Below are 19929 nucleotides of genomic sequence, written 5' to 3'. Positions count from 1 at the left end.
GCTTCCAGCGAAATTGCAACTTGTGATTGGATACTCACCTTGGAATGGCAAGTGAGTATCTAATCACAGTTTCGTTAACATCAGGCTACCTAGGTAGGTTACTGTCAACAACTTGTGATCTTATCGGCTATCGCAACTGTCTATCAACTGTATGCGTTCTCAAATTCATCCGCTAAAGGTCGCGGTGAGTATCCAATCACAGGACGCGTAAATGTCACGTTCAACGTGAGGCCATCTAGAAGGCCTTACTGACAACAACTCGTGATCTGATCTATCACAATTATCTATCAACTGTGTGCGCCCGTTCACTTACAGTGCACGGACGCCTGCATTGTTGATTCTGAACGCCCCAGGCAGATTTTGTACAGCATGGCAACATAAGCTAGCTGAATTCTGATTCGATAAAAAGTCTAACCTAAAAACAACAGCACTGGAAGGAGCATTATATGACATGAAGAGAATATGAATACTTTTAGATATTTAGGGAAAGTAAATTTTTGGTTTCTGGTTATGTTAGGCCAACAGAGAAGGCCTTGCTGGCTCTGACGGCACACCACTGACAAAAGGTAAACATGGTGGGCTGTAGGCTAATGGGTCTTAGCAGCTACACGACAACTAAGTGCAAAATAGCACACAAACTGGACATACTAATAAGTGTCCTTAATTGAGCAATATAATAGTCTTAAACACAGCATTTTTCAATACAAACAAAATATAAAATAATTTACAGTACACATTCAAAGGTCTCCAAGGTAGAAGCATATTATAAAGTATCAAGTAACAAATGTATCTGGATCATTCAACTGTGTCATTAGAGTCGTACGCTTGACTTAATGAATTATTGTGACCATTAGGTATCGCCAAAAACTAATTAAAACTACATTTAATAATTTATTTAAAGTCAACACAGGTCAATTCCAGGTAATAAATAAGTTGGTGTTTTTCACACCGACCATTGTTTGCTGTTTGACAAATTTCACTTGATTAAGCCTTTTCTAACATTCCACATTACAAAATATAAAATATATGTGCTGTGATTTCAGCTGATATCCACATTATAAACAAATTATAAAGTATCAAGTAACACATGTGTTTGGATCATTCAACTGTGTCATGGGAGTCATACGCTTAACTTAATTAATTATTGCGACCATTAGGTATCGCCAAACAAATAATTAAAACTACATTTAATAATCTAATTAAAGTCAATATAAGTCAATTCCAGGTAATAAATAAGTTAGTGTTTTTCACACCTACCATTGTTTGCTGTTTGACAAATTTCACTCGATTAAGCCTTTGCTAACATTCCACATTAAAAAATATTAAATAATATGTGCTGTGATTTCGGCTGATATCCATATCAGCCAATACTCAAGGCTCTAATATTGGTATTGTATCGGAAAAAAAAGTTGTATCAGGACAACCCTTAAGACAATTAAAGACCACAACTTTGATTTGTTCAAGTACAATAATGGTCATTTGTGGTGTTGTTTTTAAGATTTACCTTAGTATGAATCAGTTTCGACGAACAAAAAATGGAAATAAGACGTACACTACATGTCATTCATCGGACAATGTTCGTATAGAATGCTTGTGTCAGTCTTGCAAAGATCTGGATGCTTTGAAGTATGTGTACCCGTACAGTTGTGTAAACCTCATCAGGCTTTCCTTGAGTCCACTTTGAGGACGTGTGGGCTCAACATATAAGGAACAAATTATAATTGCACTTGCGCAATTCCTCATATCTGACATATGCCACACATGCACTTCAGTAAAGGCGGTGGAAACAATATGCCATAGCAGCAATATGAATTTGGCCTTCGATAAAGATTTTATTACATGTTCATGACGCAATCCACTCGCGAACGTCAACATTAAAAGTGCCAAGGTGCAACAAGCAACAGCAACAGGCAGCAGCTCACGGTCAATGTAATAATGGTGGAACAGGAACAGGAGGAACTCGAGAAAAAGACCAATGTGACCTCCATAATTTGGATTTGGTATGGATTTAGGCGGTCTGATTATCAGCAGAAAACTCTACTCTGCCAAGTGTAAAGGGCAACAATTTCAGCAAAGAGTGGTTATTTTCCTCAGAATTGAATTGTTGAATAGAATTCATGTCATCTGAGAACAGAGTGTGTCTATTCTTTGCGTATTTTGTGTCAGCTAAGCAAAAATGAAAACAAATAATCTGCATTCTCTTTCACCTTTCACTGTAGGTTAGGGCTAGACGGTTATGGAAAATAATTATCCACTATTATTTTGATTAGGTTGTTGTAATCATGATAAATAACACGATTATTCATTAATTTGAAAATATGAGTATTTATTGTACCACCAAAACTCAACTTTAACTATACTTTAAAAGAACAACGGATACAAATTTGTAACAAATAAACCACAACAAGTACAATAATAATAATAGTAATAACTATATATTCAAATAACAATAGCAATAATAAAAACAATGCAATCAGTATTTCCATTTACTTAGTTTTTTACCTTTTACTCTCATTTCTTAGCTTCGTAGTTTAGTCAGTGTTTCAATTGGCCGTCTCAACATTGTTTGTATGAGCATGGGACGGTTGAGTATTTCGGTGAATGAGCACACACATGTTTATTCTCCTCACAATGACAACATTTCACTAACATTTCCCTGATATTCAACGTTTAACAGCAGACTCCGTTTTATTGGCCAAATTATATGACGCCGTCGTTGGTTACGTGAACCAAGAAATCATATGGCTTTACTTTTTTGTTAAGTTTAGTGATTATTGATTAGGCATACTAGCGCTGTGACAAATAAAAAGTAGCAACCACGGTGACATCCCATAGACGTGGTCTTGTTTTCACTCATTCGTTCGTCGTCTGTTTTACTGTCACAAAATCCGGAATTTGCATGCATGTTGAAAAGCCCATTAATTGTTTTGTTTTTATATATTTTGTTATGATCGTGTTAGGCCATTTCAACTTTCACTTCTGATCGATATTGGAGCCTTGAGTATTGGCGGATACTGATATTGATCCAATATTAACACAAATAATGCAAAATGTGTAATGGAAGTATTTTCTTTTCTCAAATAATTAATTACTTTAAATGAAACAAAAATTGAACAGAACCCAATGTTTAAGGCTATTTTGTGCAGTGTATTTTTATAACACTACAGTTAAATATGTTTCTACATTTAAGGAAACCATGCCTAGTACTTAGTGTGTATCACAGTATCTGTTCCTTTTGTTATCAAGACACCAAGTTTTTCTTGTTCTCCTTATCATGTGTGCCATTTTAGAATTAAGGACAAAAACTAGCTGGTTGCAGTGCCCTTTTTAGAAAGGTTTGCACTAAAAGAAGGAAACCCTGTAGGAAAGGAGAGGATACAATATATTATTTAGGCCATATCGCCTATCCCTAATGCACACATGCTTAAGTGCTTTTGTTTTCAGGCCAATGTGTTATTGGGTATTATACAAAAATATACACATACTATAGTTGTATTAGCGAGCCTGTGGCTGTGTAACTACCATGCACATCACAAACATGATACAGAAGTTGCAATAAAAACACTATATTTGCCAGAAAACAGTATCTAGGCTGAACTGAGAAATGAAAGAATACGGGGGGCCACTTTGAACATTGTGATCTTAGCTTTTGTGTTACTGGTGACAAAGCAAATATTTGTTATTGTCATAACAAATATACCTCATTAATAATGACTACAATTCCTTTTCAGGACATGACTAGAGCCAATAACATCTGGGCTGACCTTCATTAATAAAAAAGAAACAAGTCACCTACTATATTTTTGTGCAGTCGTTTTTGTACAAAACATTTTTTATGATAGTCTTTCTCTCAGTTGCCTCAAGTATGTCCACGCAGAAATTGAATATTTCAATAATGCAGGTGTAAAAATAATTATTCAAACTCTGACCAATGTACAGTCTGTACCCCAAAATTATTTCACTAGCTCTTTGTTCATAGAATTTATTTACTATTGTATTGTAACGCCTCCAGCACCAAAACTCTCATTTGAGTGTTTGACCGACAATATTGAAGTTCATCGGTAATGTGGTAATGGCAAATCACCAGACTGCTAAATCTCACACAGCAACAACCTATAACTCTCTTGCATTTAAATACTGTAAAAAACAATAATAATGCAATGCTTACAATGTGTCAAGACGCGGACTATGGTGTGTTTGTTTTCCCGAGATGCAAGTAAAGCTGGACTGGACGTGGCGTGAAGGTAAATACATATTTATTGTTAACGCTCAAAAAAAGGAATCAAACAAAAGTTGCGCACAAGGGCGGAAGTACAAACAAACTTGGCTATGAAAACAAAAGACTAGCACAAAGGCAATTAACTAAGAACACGAACCAAAAACACTTACTGTGGCATGGCATGAAGCATGAATAACAAGGGTGGACATGGGTAGCATGGATGGATAGATAGATAATGTCACCAGGCCGACTGCCTGGCAACAACAAGCTTAAATACTGGTGACATGATTAGTGAAAACAGGTGCGTGACTCAAAATGAGAAAACGTTAGACAGGTGCGTGACATGAGGATGTGAACCAGGTGAAACTAATGGTTACTATGGTGACAAAGCAAGGGAGTGAAGACAAGAACTAAAAAGTGTCCAAAAACCAAGTAAAACATAACTAAACAAAACATGATCACAGACATGACACAATGTCACTCCCTAGGCTGGTTTTCTAATTCCCACCTACCTACAGAGACATTATTGGTGTCAAAAAGTAATTGCTCAAGAAAAAAAAGACAACTATATCCCTTAAGGTAGTGTATTTTCGTCTTTCTGTGACAGAACTCAAAACCAACATCAAACATGTTTGTTTTGTGTGTCTCAACTCAACCTTAGGTTAAGGTCTTAACATCAACCATGCACATTGCAGATTTCCATCAAAAATCATGTTTCGTCTTTCATGAATAAACCAACAAACCACATGCTGAGAAAAAATATTACTCAAGAATGAATTAGCATTTTTAACTAATACCCATGTATGCCTCAGCTAATCGTGTTCATTCCTCTAATTGAACAAACAAAGCTTAATCAAATATTAATTCTACCCACCTGTTATGTTCAATTGCTTTTGATTAGAATAACATTGAGGAGAGAAAATGTTGTTTTGTTAGTAATTCTCGCTCTCGGCTCAATCTTTGCTGAAGTGGAGCCAACTGGATCAAGTCCATCAATAATACAGGAAATCACTCATGAGAAACATATTTTCCCATCACCTCCTCCTTTCCATCCATCTTTACCACACATAAAACATACCTAAAAATCAGTTACCTGTCTTCCATTTCAAACAAGATCCATGCCAAAACAATCTTGTTGTGTTTTCTGGAAATAGGGCTAAATTATGAGGACAAGCCTATATTACAGACCAGGGATTCTCAAACTGTGATACAGGCTTTATCTAGTGGTACACCAAAGAATCACTTAATTATATATTCAAATGCAGTGTTACCGTTTAAACTGTGTGTAACGTTAGAGTGGCCAAAAATATTAAATATACTAAATAAATATAGCCTCTGCCTTGTTTTAATGAATACTTAGGCCTACAACAGTATGTTTAATGTTGGTCATTATGGTGGTACTTGGAGAGCCAACTGTTTTCTGAGGGGGTATTTGGTGAAAAAAGTTTAAGAAGCACCATCCAGTGCATTACGTTTTCACAAAACATCCCCTATATTTTCAAGTGAACACCAAAATGTGTTGCCAAATGTCGTAATTAACCGTAAAAAAATATTCCGTGGTAAATTGTTTAGTCCATGCATAGTTTTACTGATAAAACATTCGAAACTTGTCTCACAAAATTAATCATTAAAGTTAATACAATGTGGCATCCTCACAGAGGTTGCTAGTTCGTGCGGCTACGGTATGTCTGTCAGAATAATGTTATCTAAGTTAGCAGAAAAATGTGTGTTTCAAGACAAAAGCTGTCTTTAATCCTACCAAGCAGAAGGCTTGTAAAACTCCACTGTGTAGGATGGGAAGCAACATGAAGGTGTTCTGTTTCTTTCATGTATTGTAATCAACAGAAATATATTGTCTTGACCCAAGAACTACAAAGTGGAGAGGAAGCAGGCCCTGACTCCCCTCAAGGCGACCTTTTCTGTAAACTGATTTACGACCTTTTCTGTGAACTGTTTACGACCTTTTTTTTTAACTGTTTGTAATCAAAGGCGATGGCTGTTTACGACCACCATCCCTTAGAAATAGCTGTTGCCATGTAATCAGGGAAAGTCCAAATAAAAGAGGTGGCGTACAATTTTTCGCCAGAGCATGTTGAGACACTGTTCAAGGGTACAGTGTCCAGGCGTCTCTCCTCAATTGAGCCAAATTTAATTATGTCTCTGTTTAAATCTTTGCTTCTTGTCTTGTTTAATAGATGTCATCAGTGTTTGAACCTGACAATGTCTATACAGTGTAGAGCCACTCTTAAGTTACTAATCATCGCCTTAAAGGCAGCAAATCAACTACACACTACAAGTATCATGATGCCAGGATGACGAGGAATAGCTAAACATGTGACATACCGGGCAAGAGAGAGCAGGAGAAGACACAGCGCCATGCTAACTGCAGAGATAGCTTGAATTTAAAGCAGTGAAAGAGCGAACAATATAACAAACCTATTTTTTTTTATTAGTTTTCAATAGTCGAGATTAATATTTATAAAATTAGTCGTTAAAGGCAGGACTACTCGTTGTACTTCTAATGAACATAGATAGACACTCCAGAATCACTTGTTCTAGAAATGTGTGCCCTAGAAATATAACCTAATTTACTTTCAAGTAGGGCATTGTTTGTATACAATGGATATTACAAGCATTTGGTGAGCCTGAACAAAATCTCGACTTTCAATCAGGCTTTTTCCTAGGACACTGTCCAACAGTAGGGTGTTCAGAACCAGGAGCGAGTCCCTAAATGTTGACTACCAAGTGTCTAAGGAAGTATCTTGTTTTGATGTAACCTCTCTCGAAACTCAGCAACATTATTGATGTAATTAATTTGCATGTGGTGAGGTACAGTATAAGAGTGGAAAGCCACTCTGCACACGTTTTACTCGACCTCTTTGCAAAGACAATATATTGCACAAGTTATTTGTCTTTATTTCAAGTATTCTCTTTAATTGTTAAAAACGTTTTTTCCCACAACATGTTTCTCTTAGTCATCAACCTGTATCTGGATCTCCCATTGACAAAAGTAAAATTAAGTCATTATGGGCCTTATTTACTAAAGATTTGCGTGCACTAAAACACATGCAAACCTGATAGCACACGCAAAGCTCATCCAATAAACGTGTGCAAAGCGGATTGTGTCGGTTAAGTGAGCAGAATTTGGCATGCAATCCATTTTGTATCTCTGTTATCATGAATTTTTAAATATATGCTGATGACCAAATACTGGGAGGAGAAGTTACAAATATAATTATTTAGCACGGGCAATGTGATTTATCGACACTCATCACCGTTTTGCAAGCACTATTTTGCATTTTATTTAGCACGTGTCAGAAGGGGCAGCACGGTGAAACAGGGGTTAGTGCGTCTGCTTCACAATACGAAGGTCCTGGTTTCGATCCTGCGCTCGGGATCTTTCTGTGTGGAGTTTGCATGTTCTCCCCGTGACTGCGCGGATTCCTTCCGGGTACTCCGGCTTCCTCCCAACTCCAAAGACATGCACCTGGGGATAGGTTGACTGGCAACACTAAATTGGCCCTAGTGTGTGAATGTGAGAGTGAATGTTGTCTGTCTATCTGTGTTGGCCCTGTGATGAGGTGGCCACTTGTCCAGGGTGTACCCCGCCTTCCGCCCGATTGTAGCTGAGATAGGCTCCAGTGTCCCCCGCGACCCCGAAGGGAATAAGCGGTAGAAAATGGATGGATGAATGGACGTGTCAAAAGTACGTGCAAACTGACAGTTGTACACACGTGTGTGTCAACATTTTGGATAGTCAGAAAAAAAACATATCAGACGTATTGTAATGTATTGGGGCGGTATAGCTCGGTTGGTAGAGCGGCCGTGCCAGCAACTTGAGGGTTCCAGGTTCGATCCTTGCTTCAGCCATCCTAGTCACTGCTGTTGTGTCCTTGGGCAAGACGCTTTACCCACCTGTTCCCAGTGCCACTCACACTGGTTTAAATGTAACTTAGGTATTGGGTTTCACTTTGTAAAGCGCTTTGAGTCACTAGAGAAAAGCGCTATATAAATATAATTCACTTCACACTTCACTTCACGTGTCTATTCAGCAACATCATTTTATAATTGTATAGCTACTAGAGGTCTTAAGGGGCTAATTAAAACAAATTCAATTGATGTGTTTTGGTGTCATTTTTTTAAAATGTTCGTTTTTTCACAAATAATATATATTATTACAATTTCTTATATGAAAAATACTTCTTTAAGTATGCATTTGTTTGCATCTTGACTGGGGTAAGTGCAGCCTCCCTCCCATGCACCTTGTAGATACACTGCACGGCTGCTTCTAAAATGCCCATGTCACCTGCATGTTGGGAAATATAGCAAAATGTGCAATATATGAGAGTGTTTCTGGGGTGATGCCCTGCATAGTACATGCAAAATCCTCATTTAAATAAGGCGGTCTGCACCACTTTACAATTGCACACAGAGTCTTATTAGATCACACGCAACACAACCACTAATAGTACACGCTATTTTGTGGATTGCACACGTTGTTTACCGCGTGGCGTTTAGATCTTAGTAGATCAGGCCTAATGTTTGTTTGTACGGTGAAAACTCCAAAGTGGAACATGTGTAAGCCCTTAGGTTGTATAATTCTGTAGTTAACCAAAATGTCAGGAATAAAGGTGAAAATAGTAAACGTATTAAAAAATGTGTGAGGTACAGCTGCAATGTAACTCACAATACATCTGTATTGTTTTTCATTAAGTACTCGAGTATTTTAATTAACAATATTGCCGCTAGTTTGAGCCTAATACATTCTATATCTGTTACTTTTAAAGCTGAGGTTGACCAGTATTCCAGAAGTGTTAATTGTTTTTATTTTCTTTTTGGGCTGCAATGATTAATCAACATAATCAGCAATGTTGATTAAAAAAAAATCACCAACAAAGTCGTGTTATTATCAAGTAGTCGCATGATAAACAATTTATTGATATACTGCCAGGAATGTAATAACTTTAGGTAGATAATTGCAGCTAAATATCCCTAACAGTACTGGATGAAAAATGCAATTTTTACTGGACATCATGCACTTTCAGTCTGTTGATTTATTGTTTACTGCGGTTGTATTCTATGTGGATTGAAGTAAAACCATTATTTATTTCCTTAATGCATGTTTCTTTTGTTACAATTGAATATACTATAAGAGGTTTTAAAACCGAGCTAAAATTAAGTCGCGGAATCAACACCAAAGTGAAACGTGCACAGAATAACAATAACCGTTTGACTCGTCAACTAATCGTAAAAATAATCGCTGACTCGTCGACTATCAAAATAATCATTAGTTGCAGCACACAATGGGCTCAAATCACAAATCCCCGCTGAATGAGAACTATTCAAATAGTGTCAGCCAATGAGTTAAAAGCCACGGTTTATCAACTCATTGTCCTGCACAGCTCTTAAGGCGTTGGAAAGCGAGCTTTAAACAGTGTGCTATAACACAGTCACACTAGCTGGCATCCATTACATAAACATGGCAGTACAATCAACTTGCACCCAAATCTAACTTGGAATATGGCTGTTTTTTTAATAATATTTCCATGGAATTTCACCAGACAAGGTGCTCCTGTCAAACAGTTACTTATTGCCTCTGAGAAATTGTGCAGCTTTCAAAAACACTTGCTGCTGAAATCAACACCCACATGCTTATACAGTAATTAAAGCAGCATTACATGGCCTGTGGCAATTTGACTCCCGTGATACTACAAGTGGCTGTTGCAATTTTAGAAGTTAGGTAGGCAGAGACATTGATGCTGAAAAACATTGCATTAACGCCACTTTTTACATGCAACTTCACATTCAATATACAATACAGTTACTTTTTTCTGCAATTCATTATTTCCTTAGAAATAAAAAAAAATTAACCTTTCTTTTTTTTTTAAGTAAAACAAATGTGTGGACTAACTGTTTTTGTTTCCTCTGCAATTTATGTTACACTCATTCATTCCTCACCATCCACATACTACAAACCCCGTTTCCATATGAGTTGGGAAATTGTGTTAGATGTTTGAGTTTGAGTTTGAGTTTGAGTTTATTTCGAACATGCAAGTATACAACATGATACATCACAATCTCCAGTTTCTCTTTTCAACATGTTCGAAAAGGAGTAGGAAGAAGCAAAGCTTATTTAATCCTACCCCTTTTCTTTTACATGACAGTTGCTAAAACTTTTGTTCACTTCCTGTTCTCAATTTATTCACAATATACTCCATAAGTAATCACAATAAAATAAGTAAATAAATAATAATTGGTGAAGTAAGTTACATTTCATATGTTGAGATAAGTAAGATTATTTTGTGAGTGAAAGAATGAAAGAATGGATGAGTTAAATAAATTCAGAATGTTTATCATGGTTCTTCTTCTTTGTACTTTGTAAACACTTTAAGTTTGAAGAGTTTCTTGAAGTGGATCATATTAGTACATTGTTTGATTGCTTTGCTTAATCCATTCCATAATTTAATTCCACATACTGATATACTGAAGGTCTTAAGTGTTGTACGTGCATACAAATGTTTTAAATTACATTTCTCTCTAAGATTATATTTCTCCTCTTTTTTTGAGAAGAATTGTTGTATATTCTTGGGTAGCAGGTTATAGTTTGCTTTGTGTATAATTTTAGCTGTTTGCAAATTCACTATGTCGTAGAATTTCAGAATCTTTGATTCAATAAATAAAGGATTTGTGTGTTCTCTATATCCAACATTATGTATTATTCTAACTGATCTTTTTTGTAACACCGTTAATGAATGAAGTGTACTTTTGTAATTATTTCCCCATATTTCTGCACAATAACTCAGATATGGTAACACTAGTGAGCAGTAGAGAATATGAAGTGATTTTTTGTCTAGAACATGTTTTGCTTTATTCATTATTGACGTGTTTCTTGCTACTTTATGTTGTATATTTTTTACGTGAGATTTCCAGTTCAATTTATCATCAATCATTATACCTAGAAATGTGGTTTCATTTACTCTTTCAATTTCTATTCCGTCTATTTGTATTTGTGTTTGACTTTCTCTTCTACTGTTACCAAATAGCATTATTTTAGTTTTACTGAGATTCAACGATAGTCTGTTTTTGTCAAACCATCTTTTTAATTTGTTAATTTCTTCTGTTATTATTTGTAGTATCTTCTGTGTATTCTCTCCTGAACAAAACGCTGTTGTATCATCCGCAAATAATACTAACTTTAAATCTTTTGTAACTTTACAAATGTCATTTATATATAGATTGAATAATTTAGGTCCTAGTATTGATCCCTGAGGTACACCACAGGATATATTTAGCGTTGTAGAGGTGTGTTCGCCTACCTTCACGTATTGTTTCCTGTTCATTAGATAACTTCTTATCCAGTTTAAGACTAACCCTCTGATGCCATATCGTTCTAGTTTTTTGATTAAAATATTGTGATTAATTGTGTCAAATGCTTTAGTTAGATCCATAAAAACTGCTGCCGCACATTTTTTATTATCTATAGCATTGGTAATTTCTTCTGTAATTTCAATTAAAGCCATCGAAGTTGAAACATTAGCTCTGTATCCATATTGATTTTCTTCGAGTATTCTATTTTTATTTATGAAACTCTCTAATCTGTTATTGAACAGTTTTTCAATGATTTTAGAAAATTGTGGAAGTAAGGAAACAGGTCTATAGTTTGTAAATTGATGTTTGTCGCCAGTCTTGTAAATTGGTGCAACTTTAGCTATTTTCATTTTGTTTGGAAATGTACCTGTTTGAAATGATAGGTTACTAATATACATTAATGGTCCTGAAATCTCTTCAATAACCTTTTTTATCGTTTCCATATCAATTTCATTACAATCAGTTGAAGTCTTGGATTTACATTTTTTCACGATTGTAACTATTTCCTCCTGTGTCACATTACTGAGGAACATGGAGTTGGGATTTCGCTCTATGGTATCATTATAGTCCTCAATTGAAACTGGGTCTGGAATCCTTTCTTCCAATTTTGGTCCAATATTTACAAAATAATTATTGAAGCTTTCAACTACTTCCTTTATGTTGTCATTTTTTTTATTTCCGTCTAAGAAGTATTGAGGGTAGTCCCTCTTAGTGCCATTTTTAATAATGCTATTGAGGATGCCCCATGTTGCTCTCATATTAGTTTTGTTCTTGTCCAATAATTCACTGTAATATTCTTTTCTACATAATCGTAGTATGTATGTTAACTTGTTTTTATACTTTTTGTATTTAATTTCTGCCTCTGTAGTTCTTTGTGCTATAAATTTCCTATATAGTGTATTCTTCTTCTTACAAGCATTTTTTAATCCTTTTGTCATCCATGGTTGATTATTCTTTCTCTGCTTATTACTGAGTTGTATCCATGGACAATGTTTGTTATAAAGTATTATGAACTTGTTTAAGAAATGTTCATATGCTTCATCAACCTCATTTTCATTGTACACATTGTCCCAATCTTGCTTTTGTAGCTCAATTTTGAAAGCAATCATCCTCTTCTCTGTGCACAGTCTTCGAAATGTCCTTTTGTCTTCCATATTCTTCTTGTAGTTTCCATCATATATTATAAAAACTGGCAGATGATCACTAACATCGGTTATAAGTAGACCACTTGTAGTGTTATTATCAAAATCATTGGTAAAAATATTATCAATAAGCGTGGCACAGTGTCCTGTAATTCTGCTTGGCTTTGTGATTTTAGGATATAAACTGATGCTGTACATTGTATCAATGAAGTCATCAATAGACTTTTGCTTGTTAGGGTTCAATAAGTCAATATTAAAGTCACCACATAGGAAAATTATTCTTTGCCCATTGTCCATGTAAGTAGCCTTGATCCATTCTTCAAATGTTTCTATACTTGACTTAGGTGATCTATATATACAACTGATGAATATGTTTTTGCTTTTTTCCTGACATATTTCAATTGTTATACATTCTAAAATATTATCTATAGCAAATGACATGTTTTTTACCACTTTGTAGTTCAGGTTCTTCATCACGTACACAGCTACTCCTCCTCCATTTTTGTTGTTTCTGTTGATGTAGTTTAGTTCATATCCATCCAGATCAAAATCTATTCCTTTTTTATCATCAATCCATGTTTCCGTGACAGCAATGACTTTGAAGGGTTCGTTGATGTGTTCCAAAAAGTTCTTAATATTGTTGTAGTTTGCATACAAGCTTCTGCTATTAAAATGAATAATTGACAATTTGTTATCACATTTAATGTTGCTGTTATATTGATCATCTGTATAATAAAAACAATTATTACTGAAGTGGGAGAAAAAATTTGTATCTGGATCTATATCATTTTCCAAATCCTGGTTTTTATGATCTTTGTTGCAGAAATTTTTTAGTTCCATGTTTTCTTGTTCAACAATCTTTGATGTTGTTTCAATAATCTCTATAAGTGTAGGTGGATGCAATTCTGAATCTAGGTCCTCTTGTTTAGTCGTTCCTTGGAAAATAGTAGTGTTGATGCTGAATTTAGGTGCTTGTTTTCTGTCAGAGTTCATTATCATCGTTGTTGTGGAAGCTGTGTAAACTTTAAAAATTGTCCAGGTCCTTGATGTCTTGGACAGCAAGTACTCTTGCTTCTGGACCTCCATTCAGCTTGATGTAGATTTTACAGTTGGCGCTCCAAGTTCCCTGGATTTTTCCCTGCTTTCTCAAGTCGCGTGCTTTCTTGGCAATTCCAGCATTACGTTTTGTGAGATGCTCATTCATGTACACATTTGTTCCCTTCAGCTTCTTTCCCTGTCTCAGCAATGCCATTTTAGATTTTCTGTTTACAAGTTTCACGAGCACGACTGGAGTGGCGTTGTTGTTTCTTCCGTTCAGTGGGATGCATGTTTCGATGGTATTAATGTCAATTTCAATTTCTTTTGATTGCAGAAAGTTGACCACTTGCTGTTCTGCTGAGACCATATCCATTTCATCTGGTTCACCTTCATTATTCACAGCTTTCGCATAGGATCTTGGTTTAATTCGGTGCCCTGTCACGATGATATCATTCATCCGTTTATCCTGATCCATTCCATCTATGATATTCTTCAGCATGTTGTTGTCTTCTTGAAGGATCTTCATTTGTTTGCCCATTTCAGTGGCTTCATTATTTCTGATGGTTTTGTGAGATTGCAGACTTTCTATACATTGCTGCAGACTTTTCACATCTTGTCTGTGTTCTTCTTTCATTTCTTTCATTTCTTCTTTCCATCCCTGCCGCAGACTTTTCACATCTTGTCTGTGTTCTTCTTTCATTTCTTCTTTCCATCCCTCCATCATGTACTTCCATTCTTCTTTCATTTCTTCTTTAAAATCATGGAGTATTTTTTGTATCCATTCTTGCATCCCATCATGTCCTGTGTCCAGCCTCAAATCTTGTTCAGTCTTTCCTCTACCTTTTTTCATCGCGGCAGTCGATGACGTCAGTGCCTCTTATGTCTTAGCGGCAGTTACTTCTTTAGCAACTTGCGGTACTTTTCACTTGTTTTTTCAACAATTTCGTACCTTGCGCCGTTCAGAGATCAATTTTGGGTGTCAGCCTGTCAACTTATATCACTCTGCGACGTCGGAATCACTTTAAAACAGCTGTAAACTCGCCGTAACTTTCGGTTGCCAGGCAACCGCTTTGAACTGCGGCAAGGCGCCGTTGGCTTGAGTCTAACGGCTCTTCCAACTCGCCTTATTTCAGCGTTTCTGTGCCTCTCAACTGACCAATATCAGATCGAAGATGCCAGGTGACTCTCCTGTGGCTGTGATCACAAATCAGTGGTCAAAATCTTCAGATTTAACAAAAACTCCGGTAGCAGAATCGGAGCCTTTTTCTTTTGCGTCCTTTCTCATTATAAACGGAATACAATGATTTGCAAATCCTTTTCAACCCATATTCAGTTGAATATGCTACAAAGACAACATGTTTGATGTTCAAACTGATAAACATTTTTTTTTTTGCAAATAATCATTAACTTTATAATTTGATGCCAGCAACACGTGACAAAGAAGTTGGAAAAAGTGGCAATAAATACTGATAAAAATGAGGAATGCTCATCAAACACTTATTTGGAACATCCCACAGGTGAACAGGCAAATTGGGAACAGGTGGGTGCCATGATTGGGTATAAAAGTAGATTCCATGAAATGCTCAGTCATTCACAAACAAGGATGGGGCGAGGGTCACCACTTTGTCAACAAATGCGTGAGCAAATTGTTGAACAGTTTAAGAAAAACATTTCTCAACCAGCTATTGCAAGGAATTTAGGGATTTCACCATCTACGGTCCGTAATATCATCAAAGGGTCCAGAGAATCTGGAGAAATCACTGCACCTAAGCAGCTAAGCCCGTGACCTTGGATCCCTCAGGCTGTACTGCATCATCAAGCGACATCAGTGTGTAAAGGATATCACCACATGGGCTCAGGAACACTTCAGAAACCCACTGTCAGTAACTAGAGTTGGTCGCTACATCTGTAAGTGCAAGTTAAAACTCTCCTATGCAAGGCGAAAACCGTTTATCAACAATACCCAGAAACGCTGTCGGCTTCGCTGGGTTTGAGCTCATCTAAGATGGACTGATACAAAGTGGAAAAGTGTTCTGTGGTCTGACGAGTCCACATTTCAAATTGTTTTTGGAAACTGTGGACGTTGTGTCCTCCGGACCAAAGAGGAAAAGAACCATCCGGACTGTTCTAGGCGCAAAGTGGGAAAGCCAGCATCTGTGATGGTATGGGGGTGTATTAGTGTCCAAGACATGGGTAACTTACACATCTGTGAAGGCACCATTAATGCTGAAAGGTACATAAAGGTTTTGGAGCAACATATGTTGCCATCCAAGCAACGTTACCATGGACGCCCCTGCTTATTTCAGCAAGACAATGCCAAGCCACGTGTTACATCAACGTGGCTTCATAGTAAAAGAGTGCGGGTACTAGACTGGCCTGCCTGTAGTCCAGACCTGTCTCCCATTGAAAATGTGTGGCGCATTATGAAGCCTAAAATACCACAACGGAGACCCCCGGACTGTTGAACAACTTAAGCTGTACATCAAGCAAGAATGGGAAATAATTCCACCTGAGAAGCTTAAAAAGTGTGTCTCCTCAGTTCCCAAATGTTTACTGAGTGTTGTTAAAAGGAAAGGCCATGCAACACAGTGGTGAACATGCCCTTTCCCAACTACTTTGGCATGTGTTGCAGCCATGAAATTCTAAGTTAATTATTATTTGCAAAAAAAACAAAGTTTATGAGTTTGAACATCAAATATCTTGTCTTGTAGTGCATTCAATTGAATATGGGTTGAAAAGGATTTGCAAATCATTGTATTCCGTTTATATTTACATAAATGCCTTCATTTATATTTATTTATTAATAAATGACTTCATTTATATTTACATCTAACACAATTTCCCAACTCATATGGAAACGGGGTTTGTACATGAACACTATTAATGTCCATGTATTTGAAAGTTACGTTAAAACAGTTGAAGAGTAAAAGAGGAAGTTTCAGATCAACATTTTTTATTAATTTAAAGAGGCTGTTGGTTAGCTTGACGGGGCTGTGTCGTAAGCATTACATCCCGCTCGCTTCCAATTTTTAGCACATAATGACATAAACTAGTTAACGTAAACGCACACACACTAGATTTGAGTGCTGTCAGATAATGATAGCGATTTAGTAAAGTTTAGCTACTAGCGTTGGATATTGTTGAATGTAATGTTGTTGTTAAACCACCAATGGCTACACAACCTGTTCTTGTTATATTTTTTTGGTGTGAATAAAGTAACTTTCAGCAAGCAACAAATGCCCAAAACAAGCGTACGTTTTGGGCATTAAATTGTCTGTTAATGAATCGGAATTGAAAAACAAAAAAGGATTAATTTATTTGAATTTTACTTTGAAACACAAGCAAAAATGTAAAAACGAATTGTTCTTTTTTTGTGTGTCAAAGAGCAATAACTACTTTTAAAATAACATTTTTATGTACATTTTATAATCCATCTAACAAAAATGAAAAGCATTAGTCAGCAGAAACAAAAAAATCAAACAACATTTTGTGCATTTTTTTCAGAGGACTGTGTGGTGTTGTATTCTGCGTTTATATATAAAAACGGTGGTGAAAAAAGTGGTGTCAAAATAATAACTGTTTTAATCAGATTACCGTAATCACACTTTTTCATTTTCATTATCATTATTAACCACATTAAATTACCTGATTACTTACTTCAAATTAACCTAAAAAATGACCACAATATTTTGATACAAAAGCAAATGTATTGTCAGAATGTCATTTAGGAATTTAAGAAAAAATGTTTTACTTGAATGCACATCATTTATTTGGTCAAAACTTGGTTAAAAGTTTTATCTAAAATCCAGTCAGGGTGTATTTTGAAGTGAAATATATCAGTGAGAAACACTCTCCTCACTCATCTTTGCCCTGACATATAAATTGACCTAATCCGTGACCGTATAACAACCCACGCCACATTTCATGTAAACCATCCACGGCTAAAGTAAAGGATCATGTACGCTCAAAATAAACTCTGTTATAATCTGTGTTTATACGTGATTATTGTAATCATTTTTTGTGATCAATCACATGAGTTAATGCACTAAATTTGACAGCGCTAATAGAAACATTATTGAGCCATGATCATCTGGCCTTTCTGGCGCAGAACACAACACCACATTTGTTTCCTAAGAGCCAGTCAGTTGTCTTGTTTTTAAATAGCAATGAACAAATATCTGGTTTTTTTTGGTTTTCTTTCCATTTATGTAGACTCATTGTTTTTATTTTTGTTATATGAAATATTCAAAAGAAACAGAGCCATTTTTGTTGCAAGTTAATGCTCTTCGACACTGTAAAATGCTTTGTTTTATTTTGAGTGTTGTAAATTAAATTCAAATAAGCAAATTGTTTTTATTTATTTTTATTTTTTTAATTCTCATTAAAAATTAAAAATTTAAAGTCCCTTTTAACAAATAGTTAATCCTTTGTGAATTGAAATTAAACTTTTTTTTTTGCAAATAGTCCACGTGCCAAAAAAAAAAAAACTATCACAAATGGCCCCCGGACCTGACTTTGGACCACCTTGATGTTGAATATGATATCTTCATTCAAGCATAATTAGACAACCCTACATTTTACAAAGACATATAAAAGTAGTAAACTCCCAAACAGTAGAACAATGTTTTTTGTATGCCAGCATGCAGCATGCAAATAAATTGCTCACTTGTATGCCTATGCAGCCTTTTTTACTAGATGTGACATTTTAATTAGTTTGATCAATACTAGCTCTCAGTAGGATTTTGGGGAAAAAACGACAAGTTTGCAAAAAAAAAAAACGAAAAACTTGCATGATTGTATTTTAGTGTGCATGAAAAACATGCACTTTCAATTTAGAGCTCCATAAAACACGTGCGTGAGATACAGTGTGTATTTCACAGACCCAGAACAACAAATATGGAGAAGTATAGTTACCTCGGTGAGGATGTCAGCGCGCCTCTTGGCTTGTTCTTTCCTTCAGGATCCACTCATGGTGGGGGAGGATCAAGCGTGGAAAAAGACTTTCGCGCACAGTCGGTCCTCCAGGTAGAAGATAAACAAACACACAATTAAATAAAACCTTCCGCTGCTCCTCTTGCTTGCATCGCTGACTGATTGCAAAGGCAGACGCAGAGGAGCAATGGAGCCGTTGCTCCATCAGAGGAGGAGAGAGAGAGAGAGAGAGAGAGAGAGAGAGAGAGAGAGAGAGAGAGAGAGAGAGAGAGAGAGAGAGAGAGAAGAGAGAGAGAGAGAGATGGAGAGAGAGAGAGAGAGAGTGAGAGAGAGAGAGAGAGAGAGAGAGAGGGAGAGGGTAGGAGGTCTGGAGGAGCCACAAATGAGCAGGTCATGGTGCTCCCCTAATAGCTACTTCACACTAATCTTTCATTGAATGATGTACAGTATTCGATGAGATTGCTATAGTAAGTTCATAGCCTGTTGTCATGGTGCGTCAGTTGTAGGGGAAATTGAGAAAATGGACAATCTACACATTTAGAAAAAGTATATATTATCATATCCATTTTCAACTTATATTCAATTGAATAGACTGCAAAGACAAGATATTTAATGTTCGAACTGACAAACATTTGTTAGTTTTTTTGCAAATAATAATTAACTTAGAATGTAATGGCAGCAACACATTGTAAAATAGTTGGCACTGTGTTACATGGCCTTTCCTTTTAACAACATTCAGTAAACGTTTGGGAACTGAGGAGACCAATTTTTGAAGTTTTTCAACTGGAATTATTTCCCATTCTTGCTTGATGTACAGCTTAAGTTGTTCAACAGTCGGGGGTCTCCATTGTGGTATTTTCCGCTTCATATTGCGCCACACATTTTCAATGGGAGACAGGTCTGGACTACAGGCAGGCCAGTCTAGTACCCGCACTCTTTTACTGCGCAGCCACGCTATTGTAACATGTTGCTTGGCATTGTCTTGTTGAAATAAGCAGGGATGGCAACATATGTTGCTCCAAAACCTGTATGTACCTTTCAGCATTAATGGCGCCTTCACAGATGTGTAAGTTACCCATGCCTTGGGCACTAATACACCCCCATACCATCACAGATGCTGGCTTTTGAACTTTGCGCCTATAACAATCCGGATGGTTATTTTCCTCTTTGGTCCGGAGGACACGAAATCCACATTTTCCAAAAATAATTTGAAATGTGTACTCATCAGGC

At 36.3% G+C, this 19929-nt stretch overlaps 1 protein-coding gene across 1 annotated transcript in view; it reads right to left on the bottom strand.

Annotated features, from left to right (window-relative positions):
- Positions 1-18854, bottom strand: part of hs3st1l1 (heparan sulfate (glucosamine) 3-O-sulfotransferase 1-like1) — an 86690-nt gene extending 67836 nt beyond the window's left edge. Inside the window, exon 1 of the mRNA XM_061962549.1 lies at positions 18682-18854. The gene's annotated coding sequence lies outside the window, so the exon portion shown is untranslated. The remainder of the gene's footprint in view (positions 1-18681) is intronic.
- Positions 18855-19929: the final 1075 nt, after the last annotated feature.

This window comes from Nerophis lumbriciformis, linkage group LG02 (genome assembly GCF_033978685.3).
Source record: "Nerophis lumbriciformis linkage group LG02, RoL_Nlum_v2.1, whole genome shotgun sequence".
NCBI classification, from domain to species: Eukaryota; Metazoa; Chordata; class Actinopteri; order Syngnathiformes; family Syngnathidae; genus Nerophis; species Nerophis lumbriciformis.
The sequence above is the reverse complement of the archived record's forward strand: the minus strand, read 5'-3'. Positions and strand labels throughout refer to the sequence as shown.